The 14,590-nt window shown below is 45.4% G+C and overlaps 1 protein-coding gene across 2 annotated transcripts in view; it reads right to left on the reverse strand.

Annotated features, from left to right (window-relative positions):
* emid1 (EMI domain containing 1) overlaps nt 1-14,590 on the reverse strand; it is a 78,914-nt gene that overhangs the window by 51,204 nt on the left and 13,120 nt on the right. The gene's annotated exons all lie outside the window — the stretch shown is intronic.

A 14,590-nucleotide genomic window follows, 5' to 3' on the forward strand; every position in this document is an offset into this window, starting at 1 on the left:
GTAACATTGCTGCAACAATATTTTTTTTGCCACTCTGTGACTCAAATGGGAATTGAGGTTTAGGGGCTGAAAGGAAACGCATGAATGATGCTCACCATGATCACAGCTCCATTCTGGTCTTTGTCTTTTTTTTTAGGGTTAGAACATGCCAAACAACCTTCCCTTTCCCCTTTCTCTCTGTATCCATTACAATGATCCATTACACCCACCCCCCACCCACCCACACCAGCAACCAGACCCACCCACTTCCACTGTCTGAAAACAACAGTGCCATCCCGTTCCCTGCCAAGTGTCAGGGCTAACAATAAGCCAGGGAGAAAAGGCCATCCTGCACTCCTCTTCCTCTCTCGCGCTCCCTGCTTTCTACCTGGCAGCACTTAGCGAAACGTGTCCTTTTGGAGCCATGCCATCCTTTCACTGTTTGCTTCTCGTTTTACACACCCATCTTCTCCCAACATGGAGGAAGGAGTGAATGGATTCTGGCCTGTCCGGTCTGGGTAAGAAAAGGGGGGAGGAGGAGCGCTGGCTATAGAACTGAGCAGGGGACTTTCAGAACTTAATGCTCAGCTTTGTCTCAGGTTGAGAGCTCATCAGGCTGAAGATTCAGTTTACTCTGCCTCAATGGGTCTCTGTTTACTTGAGTGGTTAGGTTTACAAGAGGCAAAGTGGGGGTTTCATATAAAACGCATTAACTGGAATAATCCTTTAGTTCTTCTGTAAATAGGATGTAATGATGGGTGGGGGGTATTTGAAAAGAATCAGAGAGGTACGGTGTGTTATTCCATAGTACATCCAATGAAGTGTGCATTAACCTGATCGTGGACAGATAATGTTCAGGTTATATTGCAGGTTATGAGTGTTTGTGCCTGCACTGAATACATTACATTAAGACTCTCAGTACAATTGAAATTGAGGATTTTACTGCGTATGCAACAAAATAACTAAGCAAATGTGGAACCTGACAGAGTATAAACACACTGGAATACTTCACTTTATTTCCACATTTAAAGTCTATGCTCTTTTAGCTGAGAAGCAGCCAGAAGTTGTATAAGAAAGTGCAATTAGTTGATTTTGATTTTATTGTGCTGATCCAACTGCTTTCTGGCAGACAGACACCAGACAGCCACTCTCTCATGGGGCTGCAGTCCCCATCAGGTGAGATGGAGCATTTAAGCCAGACCACATGGAGGACCGCCAACAGAAATAATACAGCAATGACATCATCAACCCTCTGTCTGTCTCGCTCACACCAATCACAGCTGCAGATAGAGCAGATAGGGCTTCTCCAACCCACGTGTTCCCCTCGGAAACAGTAGCAATGATGTCCAATGACAAAATGATTTACTGCCTTGCCTGCTTGTCAGTGGGGCGCACAAGCAGCTGGGTGCACAGTAAAATGTGTTCGGGGCCCACACAGTTATGCAATGCCCTGTGTACCCGCTGTTCCGGCGTTGCACCCGTCTGTCTGTCTTTCTGTGTCCCTTTTTTGCCCAAATATAGAATATGTGGGCATGCCCGTAGAGTATATGGGCATATCAGTCGGATCGGCCTATATGACTTGACTCAACTCGACACTGGGCACTGCACTCCCTCGGGTCGTTGTGACGTGTGCATGCCATGTTTGAAGTCGGTTGGTTGGACGGTTCATGAGATACGTGAACTACAGACACACTCTTGCACGCACAGACAGACGGGCTGACAGACAGACAGAGATCGGGTAATCTGGTGGCGCCCACTTTGAAAACCTGTGTCACAGCAGGTGCAGATTAGAAAGGTTATGCCAGAGTTGAATGTACAGTAGGTCCCGCTGGTTCAGTTTAAGCCTGCAAATTTGTTCTGTGTCTGTTTGAGGCAATGGGAGCAGGTGTTTGTCTACTATTGAGACCATGCACAGCAATGTGCGTGCAAGTGTGCGTGTGTGTTTGTGTATGTGTGAGAGTGTGTGTGTGTGTGTGTGTGTGTGTGTGAGAGCGTTTGCGGCCAGGCCCTGGCTGTGAGCTCAGTGTGAAGGAGCAAGAAAGCCATAAACACCTGAAGAGGCAGGAACACACAGCCACTCTCTCTGCTCTGTATTTATGGTTGAGGATGGGGGAGGGAACGCACACGAGACTGTGACGAGGGTCCAATGAAAACACTACACGGTTAACCCCCCCCCACCCCCCCCCCCCCCCACACAGCCCCCAAACCCCCAGATGGGTCCCAGGGGGCAGCGGAGAGGTGGAATGCAGGCCTGGGTTTTAGAGGTTCAGGGGTACGTCCTGTTGTTAATGAGCTCACCCTGCCGGGCCTCTCTGGCTCGGAGCCGCGACACTGCCTCACCAGGCAGCCTCACCACCTATACCACATCCCCCTGCTGCCCTGAACCCTACACCCAGACCACTGGAGCACACCACACTTCCTGACCAGAGTGACCATCACTTGGAAGACTTTGCAACAATCTGACAAAGACATCTGGGAACACGAGGCGAGTACGAAGGAAAAAGGACCCATGTTCACCTTTGCCAAAGCAATCTGTGAAGCAGGCAGTGTTTCTATTCCGTTAGTGCGTGTGTGCTGTGTGTGTGTGCGTGCGCGTGTGTGTGTTTGTGTACACGCGAACGAGCACATGTGTATGTGGCAGTCTAATGGAGTCCCCAAGGCGTGACAGTGGAGGAGTCCGGGCAGGGAAGGAGATATGAGCTCTTTTTTAAATGATGCATGTCTTACATGCTCTATTAGTGCAGGGTAAACAGCGCTGTGCAGACTTGGAACGCTCAACTGTCTGTCTGACGCGTGTGTGAAGCACGCGCATGCACGCACGTGCACACACACACACACACACACACACACACACACACACACACACACACATACACGCTCTTTCTGTCAACTAGTGCAGATCTGAGGAGTACTGTCAGCGTATACCACTGATGGTATCTTTTTTGCTTGTGCGTGCACACAAGCCACAAGTAAAGGTTTTCTTAAGGGTTGTGAAAGTCTTATCTGTGATTATTAACTATTGTACAACCTACTGTACACACACTCTCTCCGCCAGACAGACTTTGCATCAGTGTCACATATATCAGACACACGATCTCTACAGGCACGCTTCTCGGTCCTCCATCCAGCCAATCAAGTGAGGTCATTCCTTCTTTGGGGCAAGGCGATTGGCTCTTCAGTCAGGTCTGCGCTGTGGGAGCCAGCCAGGCATGTCTCTAATTAGACTGTCTGCTGGTGAAGTTCATCCAAGCCTCCTCTCCCACTCTCGTCTTCAATCCAGAACTAATCGCAACCATCAGCACCCCCCCCCCCCCCCCCCCACCCCCATTCCCTCAGAGCGCCATGAGCAAATGGAACAATATGCAAAGAGAGCAGAGCTGCGTACGCAAAGAGCTCTGAAGAGTCAGATAGGGGCAATGGGAACAACAATGGAGAATGATGAAGTGCAATGAAGAGTGATATTTAAAAGGTGCAGCTTTTTTTCGTGTTTTATGAGACAAGCACAAGATGAGGGACAGTAGTTGGGAGGTCCTGTGCTATGAGTGGCTATAAATGACGCCGGCACGACACGCCATAGACAGATCTTTGTGATGTGGTGGGTCTGTCTGTGGTTTGGAAGGCAGGGGAAAGGAGGAGGAGGCTCAAGAGTTAGCTTCATAAAATCCCCACCCACAGAACCAAAACAGTTGAACCTCTCTTATGTGGTGTTGTATATGTTTATGAACTCGGAGCAATGACAAATGAGCTACCAGGCAATCACGTCTCCAGGGAGTGTACAGAAACCACAGAGATACTGTCTGGAATAAACACAGAGTACACTGATATAAATACTGTGCGCCGCATACAATGCAGAAAAACATTGCAATTGTTTCCATTCGGCTTTAATGTTTTTGCTTGCCAGCATAGTATGAACGCAGCTGGGGCAGAGAGCAGAAAAGGAGAAGATGATATTAATGGAACATAATTGGATTTTGTAGGGGATTCAAATCAGCAGCTGTCCAAAAAAATAAAATAAAAAATAAGGGGAGAGAGATTGTGAGAGATTGTGTGTGTGTGCGTGTGTGTGTGTGTGTGTGTGTGTGTGTGTGTGTGTGTGTGTGTGTGTGTGTGTGTGTGTGTGTGTGTGTGTGTGTGTGTGTGCGTGCGCGCGCGTGCGCGTGTGCATGTCTGAGTCAGAGAAAGTGGAGGACTCGATAAAAATGGACCATACAGTACATTACAGTCAATTATCAGGTAGAGACAGACAGGTGAGTAGGTACAGTAGGTAGATATGTAAATGTGATGTGAGAAGATCGGTGTATAGTGTTATTAAGTACACCATAAAATCCTTAAAGGGTAATTCCAGGCTAAACCATATGCCCCCCTCAATTTTCCTTTTATCATGATTTTCCTACCTGTATTGGTAGATTTCTGTTATTGTCGCCCCTCTTCATGGATCTCCCGACCCTTCCTCACAGCGAAAATGAGGCTAAATGTACACAGACAAAGCGCGAATCTTTGCCGTTCCAAAGTCACTTTTTTCTTCATGAATCGTCTTTTTATAGTTCCAAGAGACGAATCGACGTGCTGTTAGATCCACCACTTGCAGTAATTGATGAGAAGGCGGCTGTGATTACTTTCCAGAGAGCTTAGGTGATTTCCGGTTACTACACTTTTAGCGTAACTTCTTTAGCGCAAAGAAGGCTTTCTCCTGGAGTTATTACAGCCAGTACATACACAACAAGGCATCGTGGTATAAATAAATAAAAATATCAGCAAAAAGAATATAATCTAGTTAGTCTGTTGATCGCTAGAATCTAGTAGTATGAAAGAGCAGATAACTTAAGCTTCTAGCGTAGTAAGCTTCTAGAATACCTTTAGTTACATACCTACATTACGTAGATGCGTAAGTTACGCTAAAAGCGTAGTAACCGGAAATCGCCTAAGCTCTCTTGAAAGTAAACACAGCTGTCTTCTCATCGATTACTGCAAGTGGTGGATCTAACAGCAGGTATATTCGTCTCTTGGAACTATAAAAAGACGATTCATGAAGAAAAAAAGTAACTTTGGAACGGCAAATAATTGCGCTTTTGTCTGTGTATATTTAGCCACATTTTCGCTGTGAGGAGGGGTCGGGAGATCTCTGAAGAGAGGCCACAATGACAGAAATCCACCAAACCAGGTAGGAAGAATCATGATAATAGGAAATTAAGGGGGGCATAAGGTTTAGCCTGGAATTGCCCTTTAATGTTAGAGAGTGTAAAAACAGGAGACCTTATAAGTAGACTTTTACACTCCGTGTACGGTAGTGATTTTCTATGCGTATATGGCTGTGAAAGAGATTCCCAACCTTCCTCTTTGGAAGCAGGCAGCATTGGACCAGGTGAACTCATCACAGCTATATGAAGCCCACATCTTGCAGGGGGACACCCTCTCCATCAATGCCGCCATTGTCTCCACATTGACGTCAAAAAACACGGGGAATACGCTTCATTAACTTGTCAAAGCCCATTGAAGGGCAGCACTTCTGTGTTATACATTAACGGCAGTATGCCATTCAATGCCTCTCAGTTGGGAACTTGGGAGAGAGGTTAATTTGTTGAAGGACAGGGAAGAGACAAGCTAAATTGGGCTTTAGCGACTGATGTCAGCAAAGATGATGGGATGAGTGGTAAAGGACCCCACATCTAGAATGGTGGTGAAGGCAAAGAAAAAGGATAGGATTTGTCCAATTCTATCAATGAAAACTACAACAATAACAATAATAACCCTACCAACTTCAATGGCTAAATTCACAATTACATTAAAAATCACACCCGTGTGAACTGAGCGGTGGTTTACCCCCCCCCCCCCCCCCCTTTCCCCCCTGTGTGTGTGTGTGTGTGTGTGTGCGTGTGTGTGTATGTGCCTGGTCTGGCCTGGCCTGAACAACAGCGCCCCTCCCTTAACATGTGTGGTCATAAAAGGTACTGCAGGCCTGCAGGCTACATACAGACACACACGCACACACACACGCACACACACACACACACGCATACACACACGGCCACGTATAGGAGACGGTGTAACCACCGCTCAAAAAGAAAGATTATATATATTAAAAAAATATACACACACACACACACACACACACACACACACACACACACACACACACACACACACACACACACACACACACACACACACACACACACACACACACACACACACACACACACACACACACACACACTAAAAACTATTATTGTAAAGTGAAGCATAATGGAAAATTGTTACAATAAGAAGTACAAAATACCGTAGGTAACAAAGGAACAGTAAGAAAAAAAGATATATAAATAAAATGAAAAATAAAGAATACAAGCAAACTCATGACCTTTGCAGAGTTCCAGTAATCTCTAACCCAAGGTCGCCCCAACTATCCTTGTCTCTTAAGACCCTGGGATGTCTGCATACCCTGTCTGCATACCCTGCAAATCTCACTTGTTATGGAGAAAACCTGCATAGGTTTATGCACTCGGCAGCTCAATTAAACTACTAGGTGAAGGGAAATGCTTCCACTTTATTGGGGACAGAAGAGCATGGGTCTGCAATGCTGTGCGTGCGTGCGAGAGTGATTGTGTGTGTTTGTGTGAGTGCGTGAGAGCGTGCCGTGTGTGTGTGTGCGTGCATGCGTGCGTGTGTGCGTACGTGCATGTGTGTCTATTTTCATCCCTAAAAGTTGTTTCGCAGTGCTGGCTAGCACTACTTTCTTTCTTCTTGACTGCAGAAAAAAAGTTTTCAATAAGCTCTCCTGGGAAGTCGAGGGAAATAATAAATAAATCAGTGAGCACGAGAAGAGGCTGTATCTATGTATCTATGCAAGATAGACAATAAATTAAATATGTTGTCATACAAGACTTGCATTTATTTTATCTATATGGAATGAGGACACATGCACGCACACAAATCAGAGATGGTGAGACAAAAACAACAATAACTAATTGATTTAACGATGATCAATTATGACTGTGGTAACAGTCTGAAAACACAGTGGTCCCTTGGCCGGGTGGTACGATCCAACGTTTGTGCGCTATCGCCGTTTGAAGCCAAAAATGGGAGCGCGCCGAGTCGTCGACATTGCAACATACTGTAGCATCTGCTCGACAGTTCATCGTTTCGACACGGGTGAATTTTAACCTGGTGAAAAGCTAACCTGCCGACGCGGGTGAGTAGCTAACCTGCCGACGTGGGTAAATGTCAACCTCTATGCCTAAACCTAACCCAAACCCTATTCCTAACCTCAGTAACCGTGACGTGCGAGGCGTTGTGAGCATGTAGATCAGCTATGTTCACAGTATTTATCAGTGGAACCGAGTCACATTAAATGTAATACCTACAAGTCCAAGTGCTTGTCATGGTGGGGGTCCCCAGTTCAAATATGTTTATTTTGGGGGTCACAGCCTAAAAAGGTTTGAGAACCCCTGATCTACATGATCTATTAGTACCAAGAGGTAGTGGTACCTCAGAGTTGTTCCTGGGGCTAAAAAAGAAAACATATTTCCACTGTTTGGTTTGGTTATTTGTACTTTCTGGTTACTTTAATGATATGAATGGTATTGTATGTTAATTAATTACTGTTGTGACAATTCCCTTCAGTGGAGCAGCCTGCATTGAAGGGGTGGACACCCGTGCCTCTAATCTTGTCTGGGGCCTGCCTTAACCTCAGCTGCTTCCAATTTGGGCTCAGCACTTGTGCTGCTGTCGCTGTTCATTTACATAACCATGAATCCCCGGCTGCATAAGCCTGTCTGCAGGTTGCGGCAGTGGGGATGGGACGATATGAAAGTTTCATATCACGATTATTGCGACAAAAGAAATCGTGATTTACGATATCACGATAATCAAAATCTATTATCCTGGGGTGGAACATTTGCCAAAAAATAGCAGATCTACAAGCTCACAACGCGTCGCGTTGAGACGCGTTGTGAGCTTATAGATCGGCTATTTTTTGGCAAAGACTTTTGATTGACAGTGGAAAAAAGACTGTATCAAGTACATATATTATAAGTACCTTTTAATTATCCATAAAGGGCGAGCTGGAAAAGTGTCATTTGGCATCTGCCAGGCATGTGCCATTTATCCCAGTGCATGACGTAGGACGATTTCACCATAAATTCAATCTCCACAACACAAGTGTTTTTTATCACGATAAACGATAATATCACTTATTGTCCCATCCCTAGTTGCGGCAGTGGGGATGTGCCTCTCATACTGTAAGTGTATTTGTAGATTTATAAACATTGAGTGGGTCGAGTCCCAAAAGTGAGTTGCAAGCTTTTCTTAGTGCGTTGTTGATGAAGCATAACATAACTAGGAATGCGGTTATTTAACATGCTTGTTCCTGACACAATTAACAGTTCATTAAAAATTCCAACAGTTTGATCACAGTGTGAAGCCAGTTGAGAACCATATATTTATGCCTCAACCTGCGTGAGGCTGAATAATAATAATCTATTTGATGCATGAATACATACTGTACAGTATAAGTGAAAGGGAGAAAAAGCTCTACAACCTGCAAATGTAAAGAAAGAGCTAATTGAGGTATGTGACTGAGAAGGGTCCCTTTCATGACCTATATTACCTCCAAAGCCTGATCAACCCCTACAACCCCACCTGTTCACTCAGATCGGCTAACACAGGGATGCTGACATAACCCTCGCTAAAAACCCCAAGACAAAAATCCACTCGTCCTAGACAATTTGCCCTCCTGGCCCCCAAACTTTGGAATAAACACCCTGTCGCACTTAGAACAACAGACTCACTCCCCAGCTTTCGCCAGGGACTGAAGACTCACCTCTTCAGACTCCACCTTAGCCCATAGCACTTACCGTAGCGCTCACCTACCATCAATGACGATGAAGTTAGATAGCATTGTTTAGGTTTTATATGAAGTGTTTTTTTTACTGAATAGGTGCTTGGTCTACCTACGTTATTTTCCTTAGATTACTATTTCTATGCATTTGATGTATTGATGTTGATGTATATTGTATTACCTTGCTTATTTGCGACCATAGGTCGCAGTTAACTATGAAAACCAGCACATCTTGTCCGTATCTTGTCGCGAGTAACGCCTCAATGTCTATAGCTGCTGACCTGTTGTGACATCACATTGTTGACAAAAGATCAAACCCTGGATATCCATACATGGAGACGACTGGATGATCACCTAGATTTGGAGCTGACATCTACATCTGATTCCCAGATGATGCCCTGTTAGGGCAACCACACTAATAGAATCCCTTTTATGCCCATCAATATTAAGCCCATATCTGGGAATGCCCATACAATAGAATCTCTGTTATACCATCAATATTAAGCCCGTATAAAGGGCGAGGTCGCTTTTTGCCCTTAGGCGTCTTACTGGATTAAGTCGCTCTGGATTAAGAGGCAATTGTAAATTGTATATTAGGTCAACATAACATTTCTGATTCCAACTGTGTGGTCCAAGTTGAGTGGGAGTGAAGGTCACCTGGAGTTGTTCAGCTCCCTCCCTTATGACCCTCATATTGGGGTCCTTCCACTTACAGCTACTAAAACTTACTGCCATTAAAGCAGCTAATCACGCTGAACAGCTGCATCCCTCACTGTACAAATCCTCAACACCTCGCTCTCCCACCCACGCACATACTCTGGCAGACACACAGATGCACACACACACACACACACACACACACACACACACACACACACACACACACACACACACACACACACACACACACACACACACACACACACACACACACACACACACACACACACACACACACACAGGCACACACACAGGCACCCACACACTCCCACTCTTCCCTTGCTAATGGCAAGCTGCAGCCTACTGATGTTTAAAGCGAGGGGGCTTAGCATGTAGGCCTCTGATAAGCCGCGCTGAGCTGTGAAAACACAGATTACATTTCTGTGGCTTATTACAGACACCGCGCCTCTGCCTCCCAGCCACGGCGTAATTGCTAACTCAAAAACCGCAGCCTCCGCTTGGCTTCGAGATATGGTTTGACCCCCCCCCCCCCTCCGGCACGGCTTTGACAGCCGTGCTAATTCAAGTCTACGTCCACACATATGTTTCCCTGCACTACGCCCACCCCCCCCCCCTCCTGCGATAAGCTGCAGCCGTATTTCTTTCAAGTGTTTGCCCCCCCAATAACGCAAGTCAAAATCAACTACCTTCTCATAGTCCAGGGGTCTTCAACGTTTTCAAGCCAAGAACCCCTTAGTTGAGAGAGAGATGAAGCGAGGACCCCCACAACCTTTTCATAGATAGATACCATATCGTTTCATTGTTTGACAGCTCGATCAACAGTGTATTTTGGATTCATGTCAATTTGCGTTTTCAGATATTTAACCACTTGAACCATCAATACTTAATAAAGTTGACCTTTCACTATGTGCTCTTTTTCCCCCTCTACACCAAACCTCTTTACCAAAAATAGCCGATCTACAAGCTCACAACGACTTGCGACAACAACTCGCAGTGCGAGGTGTTGTGAGCTTGTACTGCTATTTTTGGCTATAGTTCTCAGAATATGGACACTAGGGTTAAAGTAGTTAATATAAAAACGGAGAAAAAAGGTTCTGTTACACAATGATTTGGAGGCGGACCCCCTAGGGGTCCCGGACCTCCTTTTGAAGACCCTTGTCTTAGTGTTGTCTTTGGAATCTATGGAATGGCAGGAGAGAGGGAAACAGTCAAAAATATACCCCTGTGGGAATACATGTCAACTGCTGAGTCTGCACTCTCCCTAATATAGTGCCCATACTGTACTTTTAATACTGATGCAATCTCTATGGGATTCCGTATTTGACAGTTACTTCTAATGTAATAATTTTGCCGTTGTGGGATAAATTTGATATTCTTGTATAACAAAATTGCCTCTAAATGAGGTATAATTTTGATGTTTCTGTTTGATGTACTGCAAATTGGGATATCCCCTCTGAAAACAAGAGTTTAGTTACTTGGAATGCCAAAGCCAACCAGGCATACATTAAATCCCTGTTTCTGGCAGACTATGAAAGTACCTCCATCTGCAAATACTTAGGGCTATTTTTTTCCCAGGCTCAATCAGAGATAAAGGCCATTGTCTTCCACGTCCAAAAGTAAGACAATATCTCCCCAACCTCATAGAAAACAATTAGGACTCCGTAATTACACTATATGTCTGGAATTTCAGCCAAGTACTGAGACTGGGGCGGGAGATGGAGGAAAAGAGAGAAATATGAATAGTGCCTCTCTCTGATGTGTTATCTCAATCGAGTTTGACTGTTATCAGCCTGGTTGTGATGTAATGTTTTGCTTTTGGAGCCCTTGGTTTGGATGTGAAAGAGCCAAAAGGCTAAAGATCCCATCGGCTCATCTGATTGGACAACAGGGTGCTGAGTGCCATAGTGCAGTGGTTCTCAACCTGTGGGTCAGGACCCCCAAATAATTTTGGGGGGTCCCCAGATGAATAGCTTAATGTGATACCTCTAAAATAACAAATTTAACATTCTCCATATTGTCAAATATAAGAGGCCGAAATTGTGAAAATAGACGATCTACATGCTGTAGATCTGCTATTTTCACAATAGAACCACGGTGTTAAACAAAATGTAACGCCTCAACTCTTAGTGCTCGTCAGGGTGGGGGGTCCCCTGTTCAAATATGATTATTCTGGGGGTCGCGGCCTGAAAAGGTTGAGAACCACTGCCATAGTGGCCTGATCCCTCCCAATAATACTCTCTCTCATTCACCCGAGGAACCTAAGAACCTATAGAGTATATTTTTTCAATCTCCAATTTCGACCTGTCAATTCATTAAGTCTACTTGCTAGAATGGAGGATGGAGCAAAGACTAGCATTCATGTGCATTCTAGACATAACATTTCTCAGATGTCAGTTAATGTACCTGTCATCAGACAATGTGTTTATATGGTAAGTGCCCTTATTTTCCTGGACATTTGACATAAATTGATCTAATCTGGTGATTGGTCTGTTACTCATGATTTCCCCAGCGCCAGAATCCAAGCCTAGGTCCCAATCCCAGAGTGCAGCTCGTGTGGGCAAGACTGAGGGGCGGGGGTTTCTGTAATGCAGGCCAGCTTTAGGAGTCAGGCAGGGCCGTGGGGGGTTAGGATTGCACTTGTGGGATGACTGTGTAGGTAGAGGTATGGAAAGTAAATTGGTAGATTATGCACATTTTCCACTGTGAGAGGCAGACAAGTAACGGATAGTGGAGGATGGGAGCAGGCATATGCAATACACCCAACACTGGAACGCAAAGTGGGACTTTTTTTGTCATAAATAATTAAAAGACGATTTCTTTTTTTTTTCGTGGGGGGGGGGGGGGGGGGGTATAGGCTATGTGCGAAAAGTACATTTGCACATAGCCTACCTTTGTATTGCATTTAACCCATCCTAACCATTAGGAGTGCAGGGGAGCATTTAGGGTGCACACATTCTCATAAGAGTTAAATTAACATTTACAAATTAACACCTATAATATGTAACCATCCAACCTGACAAGACAACTTGTATTTCTGCAATTAACTTTAAGAAAAATGTATACCAGCATTTCCATTTTCTGGAAGCCAGTATTGAAAAGATTTTCTATTTTTAAAAATGTTTCAAAGGAGGTTCATTTTACTGGTTCCTGACACATTACGGGATTTTGAAGATATTCCAACGCTCCAAATGTTCAAAACTGTGTCATTCTAAAAAGTTATATTAAATGGATTAAACAACAACATACGGCTGGCAAAATACTACCCAAACTAACCACTCAGATGATTATGTACCCTAATCATGAATTCAAATAGACACATGTGGAGATCTGTGAATAAAGCCACAACACAGACAATCTTGCACCCACTAAACTATAAATGTATCTTTATAGCTCTGCCTGGCAACAGTATTAAGCCATGTCATGTGTCTGGCTTAGCTCGTGTGGCACGGTTAAATGTTCTCCTTAAAACAGGGAATGAGGCTGAGAGGAGTGGGGTATCAGGTTCGGTGTTGGCAAGGGGTGCTATGCTCACGCGGCAGGGGCAGAACAAAGTGCCGGCGGCCCTGGATGCCATCCATGGTGCGGGAGAGTAAGGCCTGGTGAATGGGAACTGTCACTTCCACTCAGCAGGGCCTGTGATCTGAGACACCCGGAACGGCGCTCTGATAAGTGGCTAATCCCAGCATCCCCACTAGCTTGACAGCACCCAACTGCCATGACAACCAGGGATGGTGTTGTGGGTGCATGGTGGAGTGTGTAGGGGGGCTGGGGGGGGATCTCTTCCAGCAATAACTTAATTGGATAATTCTTCCCCAGTTGACTCTATGTTCCTCCACATTGTGTGAATGTATCATCTCGCCTGGTCTGCCTGTTCAGGCTGTTTTTGCACTTGGAGAGAGGGGGAGGTCTAGGTCATAATATTCAGACATCATACGGTATGTGTGTACTTTGTGCCTCGACGCATGTGTGAGGTCAGGTGTGCTGCTGGGGAAAAGTGGAGTCATTTCTGCCCAGCCCCATTACATCAGACGGTAGGCCCCTCCGGGGGTCCAAAGAGTAGCTGTGAGCTTACCTGGGACATAAAATAGGAAAAACACCCACTTTTTTCAACACCACAAAAAAGTAACCAACTTAAGCACAGTAAAGAGTTATTGTACTTGGTGTCACAAAAAGAGTTATGGTCACGCCCAGTCAAGTCCCGAATCCCCACATAAACACTCCACCCTTGTGCACAGACTGCTGAGCCAGGACGCCAGTGCCAGGGGAAGTGAGTGGGAGTATGACTGTTTGAGTGCATGTGTATGTCTGTGCATGTGTGCGTGTGTGCATGTGTGCGTGTGTGCGTGTGTGCGTGCGTGCGTGCGTGCGTGCGTGCATGTGTGTGTGTGTGTGTGTGTGTGTGTGTGTGTGTGTGTGTGTGTGTGTGTGTGTGTGTGTGTTTGTGATTGCGTGCGTGCATATGTGGTGGCTACTTGAGTTGAAAATGATGGGAACAGAGAAAAAAGCAGAGCCAGCATGGCACTTGAAGATGACAACATGGCTGCAGCTGGACCATAAAATCCAAAACCACAGAAAAGCCTCAACCTTATGTGCTGCAAAGACAAATGTCGGCCGCATGAAACCAGAGTGATCAAAAAAGGCGGAGGAGGCGTCTGGCTAGGCCTGCTGCATGATGTTAATGGGTGTTTTTCTTGAAAGGAGAACGCAAAGAGAGAAGCAGCGTGGTTGATGAAGGGAAGCCTAATGTTAATCACTGCTGTCCAGAGAACAGTACTGGTCAATGGTGAGTTAAATGTGCCCAAGCTGAGGTTGAGAACTCGACACAAGCGAAACCTGAAAGAAGGAGAAGAGAGGAAATAAGAGGGGAAGGCGAGGAATGGAGAAGCCAGGGAGAGAGGAAGAGAGAAATTGGTGGAGCCAAAGCCATCCTGGCAGCAGACTCCTCTCACACTTGTGTCTCGCTTCTCTGCCGTGATGTTGGCTCCCTGTCAGAGCTCCCATAGAACTACATCCAATCACAGAGGAAACCCAATGGATCCTCCACGCAAACTATTAATCACCTGCTACGTTCTCAGCAGAACACCGTGGCCTAATCTT

The sequence above is a fragment of the Nannobrachium achirus genome, assembly GCF_963921795.1.
Source record: "Nannobrachium achirus genome assembly, chromosome: 12".
NCBI lineage: Eukaryota > Metazoa > Chordata > Actinopteri > Myctophiformes > Myctophidae > Nannobrachium > Nannobrachium achirus.